The following is a 5,945-nucleotide window of genomic DNA, read 5'->3' on the forward strand; positions in this document are numbered from 1 at the left end:
CAACAAACTTGGTTCTAAGATTTTACAGCTTCACCAGCCATGATTAAGGAAGAATCTATTTTTATGACATCTTTTTCCACTTTGTTTCATAGCAAAAATGGTAATTCGTGATGATTTAAACTGGAATTTCTAAAAATGATCAACTGTCAGAACATGGTCTAAGAACAGAGTCGTGTGAGGAGAATTCTGAGTGCTTGTGAGAAAGCAACGCTACAGTCTTGTGACCTCAGATCTTCAAAACATGAAATTGTTCTTGGAATGTGTTTTCACACTTCTTCCAGGTGTAGCAGATCATATATATATATATATATATATATATATATATATATATATATATATATATATGTATGAAAAAATATATATGAAAACATATTTTTGCCACATGTGGCTTGTCCTTGTGATCGTATACAGCTTGAACTCATGAGAACTTTATTCATTTGATACTTCTTATTCTCAGAGTACAAACTGTCTGATGTTCTCAAGTCACATGAGACTTTAGTCTGCCTCATTTATTGATTCCATTCTCCCAGGTCCCATCACCTCTAGAGTAGTCAACAACTGACATTAAGCAATTTCTGTGCATTAGCTAAAATATTTATAATACAGTGTAAAATAAATATCCATCTCACAGATGAGAAGACTGAATTCCTAGGAAGATAAAATAATTACCTTGCAGTCCCTTAGCAGGAACTTAGGATCCACACCCAAGTTTGGGGTTATGGAAGACAGAGAAGCTTATTGAGCAAATGAATTTTAAATGTCCGAATGTCAGCAATAGTATAATTATCTGACAATGCACTAACCCTGTAGCCCAGGCAGGACTTGAACTTGCAATCTTCCTGCCTTAGCCTCTCAATGAGCTGGGATCACAGGCTTGCAACATCAGGTTCAGCAGAAGATGAAAATTTCAAAAAATGTATATCTATTCAATTTTTTTAAGATGATGGGTAGCATTTCCTTTCTTTGAGAATCACAGTCTTTGGGGCATCTTACAGCAAAGAAAGTGTTTGATTCTCTTTAGCATTCCAGAGGAACTGTCTCAAAGGGTAAGCCTTGGGAAACTCAGCCAAGTGCTGTACCTTTTAGTTTTTGTTTCATGTTTTATTGCATTGGCTAGAGTGTCTAGACAGCAGTAAATGATATTGATGATAGTGGATGTTTTATTGTCCCTTGGTTTAATGAGACTGTTCCTAATATTTCATCATTAACTATTATGTTGAACATGAGTTTAAGACAGATTCAGAACTATTTATCATCTTTCATAAAAATTCATTGTTTCTTATTTTTTGACTTAAAGAACAAGAATTGGTTTGTTGAATAGGAGGCACCAGCTTCTCAAGCAGAGGAGAAAACGTAACTGTACGTAATTAGGCAAGTAGATGGAGTCTATGTGGTTATGTCACACACAAGTGCGTGCACACACACATTTGTGGAGCTAGGTGTTGAATGCAAGCCTTTGCATGTTAGGTGAATATTCTACTGCAAGGCTATGCTCTAGACCCTGGACAGTATTTCTGATGCTTAGGGATATTTCCCAAGGCCCTTGAAAGATGACTGCTCTTGGGGAAACCATGTATTTTCTTTCAGAAGGCTGGTATACTTGATATGTCTTCTCTATTCTGGGCTGTAGTCTCAGGTTGATATAACTTTGGCCCATCACTCATTTGGTGAATCATTTTGAATGCCTACCATGTGCAAAGCCCAGTTTTGGGTTTCATGTCTTGAATAACATTTAGTACATGGTGGCATCTAATATTGCCAATCTAACTCAAGTTTTAAAGAGCTAGCCTCGGACCAGTGAGATAGCTCAGTGGGTAAAGGCACTTGCTGGGAAGCCTGGCCAGGATTCAATCTCAGAAAAGCACGTGGTGGAGGGTGAGAACCGACTCCTCGAAGATGTTTGCTGACCTTGCCATGTGTGTTGTGACACATGTGCTCTGTCCCTTCAAAATAAAGTAAAAATTATTTTAAAAAAACATTAAAAAGAAGAGTAGTCTTAAGACAAGACCTCCTGCATTCTCCCACCAACAACATGGAGATTTCTGTCTCTGATTCCTTCATTTCTTCCTCCCATCTCTCTTTCTTCCCCTTTCCCACCTTAGCTGGGAGAGAGAAACAGAGATACACGCAGAATATTCTTCACTCCAACCCAGGCCTGTCTCCAACACCATGTGAGTTTCCAGAACAGAACGAGGGAGGGCAGGGAGGTTTATTACTCTGGACGCAGGACTTCTAGCTTTTGGCTGGAAAAGTCCTCAACAATGGATTGGTGGTCCTTGGGGGAAAGTGCTGAATGAGTGATTGCATTTTAGCTTTGGAACCCTCCCCGCTTTTTCTACACTAACAATTTCCTTGTCTACAAGTTTATAAGGCAGCAAATAGCCCCTGTGAGCATAATGAATTCTGACATCATAGGTCCGTGGCACTTAGAAACAGCAGGCCGGCCAGCACTTGCTTTTATTAGCCACATACCCCAAAGCTGAGCAACGGGCCTAGCCCTACTTGGACATTCTATTCTAAACCTTATTATAAATCTGTCCCTATTTTCTCTCTGTTTTTGGTGAGGTCACTTTTCATGGTCAAGTAATTTCCTTTGCCATGCTTCCTTGAAGATGCTAGAATGCAGTGTAGTCACATTGCACAGTGTCTGAGTCAGACACATGTCTTCAATTTGGGCCGCACAGTGGTGCCCATGAGGAGAAACCATGTAGTCCTAATCCAAGAGAGTGAACGAACAAGTTATTTCTTGTGCCTCTTTGACAATGGCCATGTCTACCTTTTCTCTTGGGATTTGGTCCCAGTAGGGGACCCATGACATTTAGGAAATCTTAACACAATTGGAAATTATTGTTGAACGAGTGAAAGAATGTAATCTGAAACATGGGTGGAGGAAGAGGGCTTAGGAAGCAGTCAAGTATTACTTCTTAGTCTTTGGGTGTCTGTTGCAGAGGCAGCTTTGAGAAAGTTTTAAAGGAAGTGGGAGAGATGGTGCTTCTCCGTGGTAGTGCACATGCTTAGCACAAGATGAGAGGGGGAGAGAGAAGAAGAAGGAAAGAGAGCTGAGAAAGGCGGGAGAGAGGTGAGGGTGTTCAGCTTCCTATGAGTAGTGGAAGCCTTCCCGCCCTTAGTGCGCTGGTGTTGACGGCACAGAGCTGACATGTTGTGGAGTCCCTCTCTACTTTCGTTTTGGTTTTTCCATCCTGAGCAGCTCTGGCACTCAGATGAAGACAGCTGAGTTCATGAAAACGAGTCTTGTTGGTACCTCCGAGGCATGAAGACCCATCTGCTTTAATTTGTGTGGTGTAAGGGGGTTGAGGGAATTGATTTATGATTCTACTTCACAGGGTGGGACATTGGTCACAAAATGTCCAACAACTGCAGACAAACCGCTGAGCATATAAACACCAATTAACTGTGGAAATGACCATACATTCTCCTCTCTTCTTCTGCGCAGCTCAACAGTGCTGCTTATCTAAAATATTATCCGGGTCTGTGTGGACAAATGGCTTTTTACAAATGTCTTTACAAGATTACAAATAAAATACAAAATGTCTGCCCAACAGGCCGCCTCTTAAGAACTGAAATCTGAAAGTATCTTGAGATACGGAGAGACGGTTGACCAGCCCAGGGCTAGACTTTAGCTCCGTGCAATAGGAGGTGAATATAGTTTTAGCTCCAAGGTCCTTGCCCAGCACTGGCCTCTGTGGATGGGGCTGTTCTTTCATTGGCCCAGTCTGAGTCACTCTCTTTCAGCTGGTCCCTTAAAAGCTAGACACAAGCGGTCAGCCTGTAGGGACCCACATTACCTTGCTCTGCTGTTTACTCCCGGTTGAAGCCATCCACGGTTGATCTTCCAGTGTCTTCTCTGTCCTTTTGTTCTATGTAAAAAGACTTATTTAGAAAAAACATTGCTTCCCTATTTTTGACTGGAATCAGGTAGTTCAGGGTGGTGATTCAGAGATCCTGAGAAAGTTTGCTAATTTCCCCAGGTTTTTGTTTGTTTGTTTTTGTTTTTGTTTTTGACAGAACCCGGCCAAACAAAAAAGTCGAAGACTCCGAGTTTTTCCAGGTGTCCACAATTTGAATATGAGAACAGAATGTACAAGTGTTTCAAGTACACTCTGTTATGAGTGGGATCCAGGTAAATAGTCATAGGGTATTCACAGAGCTGGAGGGAGGGCTGCACACAATCACTTCCCACAGTGTGGACATCTGCCTGGCTCTTCACCCTTGTGATCCACACACAAGAGCTACTGTGCCTTATATCTCAGAAAGGCCCCCGGGGTCCATAGTGACTATGTCCTAGAGTGCTGGGTACAGAGCAAGACATCTTAAGGATGCTCTCTGTGCCTGGCAGGTGAGGTTGACTTGTGCTGTAGAGTAGCATTGTGTGCTGTCTAGTAAATGGTACATCCTGCATTTGGGGGTCACACCCAGGCTTCAGAACCAGCCCAGACCCATCAAGGCAGGAATCTGAATACTCAGGTCTTCTAAAATGGGAAAGCTCCCCCCCTCCCCCGTTTCATATGTTTCTTTTCCTTTTCCCCCCTCTAACTGAAATCTCTTTCAAGCTTCATTGTTGCTGACTAGGTTATCCGGAGGTCAGTGGCTTCACAGGTTGTTTGGATTTCCTAAAATTGTGCTTTTCCCTAAACATGGTGGGGGAGATTGCTTGTGGTGCTGTGTGGAAAGGGTAGCCTACTGAGGCTGACACACACAAAGTCGCTATTTCTGTTTCTCTCCGTTGCCCTCGGTGAAGGCGCTTGAGGACTCAGCTATTTAAGAATTAAAACTGACAAAGACAAATCCTGGGCTTTGGAATTTTCCAGTCCATTCTGTGGAGCTCAGAGAGCTCAGAGAGAATCAAATCTGCCTTTCTCCCTTGAATGCGTTTTGAAACAGTCTTTCTTCTGGTGAACAGTTTTAGACAGGGTATGGGGTGACTTTTGGTGTAGTCAGGCTGTATAATATAATGCCAGATGCAAACGCAGATGTTTATGAGTTCACAGAATGGAGGTTATAAATGTCCCCACTTTTCTGTATGCCTTTGGAAGCATCCATTTTTTTTTTAATTTAGAAAGAAGGAGAGAAAGAAGGAGGGGGGGAACCCTCAACGACTCAGATTTGCTCAATTTCCTGCTTTAAACATTTGTGCTTTAAGGGAGCTCATTTGCATATGACGCTGGATGGTGACAGCGTACGTGGGGAAAATTTGACCAAAGCAGCATTCTTCTTTAATCTGCACATGCTGTGGCTTCTGAGAGTTTTTGCTCACATGCAGAATAGCTTATGGACATGGAAGAAGTCAGCCCATGTAAGCATAGTTCAAGATAAACTCTTCTTAGAGACATGGTAAGTGACTCTAAGACTCCCCTTGAAAAGGATCTTTTGAAAGGGTCTTCCGCTCTCCTCCCTTTAAAACAAGGGTAAAGATACTAAGTGTATTATTCTTCCACTTGTTTGGAATTACCACCCAGGAAGCTATTGAAGGCTTCAGAATGATCTTTTGAGTTTACCCCCTGGTTATTTGTTATCATAAATTAATTGAGGCAGGCAGATCTCTGCTAGTTCAAGGCCAGCCTGGTCTACAAAGCAAGATCCAGGACAGCCAGGGCTACACACAGAGAGGCCCTGTCTTGAAAAATCAAAGCAAAACAAAAAACAAGAAAGAAAGAGAAAAAAAATTAATTGGAGAATTGATCACTACAGAATGAGGTATTTAACATGAAATGTTTTTCATCTTTGTGGTACAGATTGGTCTCCATGTAAACATTTATAGAACTTTCATATTTTCAAAAAGTATTTCTAGGATTACTGCCATGTGCCAGCCACCTTTGCCACATATGATAAGGTAAACAGGGTGATTGGTCTGCTGGCTGCCACACACTGGAATTATCTAAGAGAACCCAAAATAATGACGGGCCAGCTACTGCTAGGGCTGAACT

Source organism: Acomys minous (assembly GCF_964271855.1).
Source record: "Acomys minous genome assembly, chromosome: 9".
NCBI lineage: Eukaryota > Metazoa > Chordata > Mammalia > Rodentia > Muridae > Acomys > Acomys minous.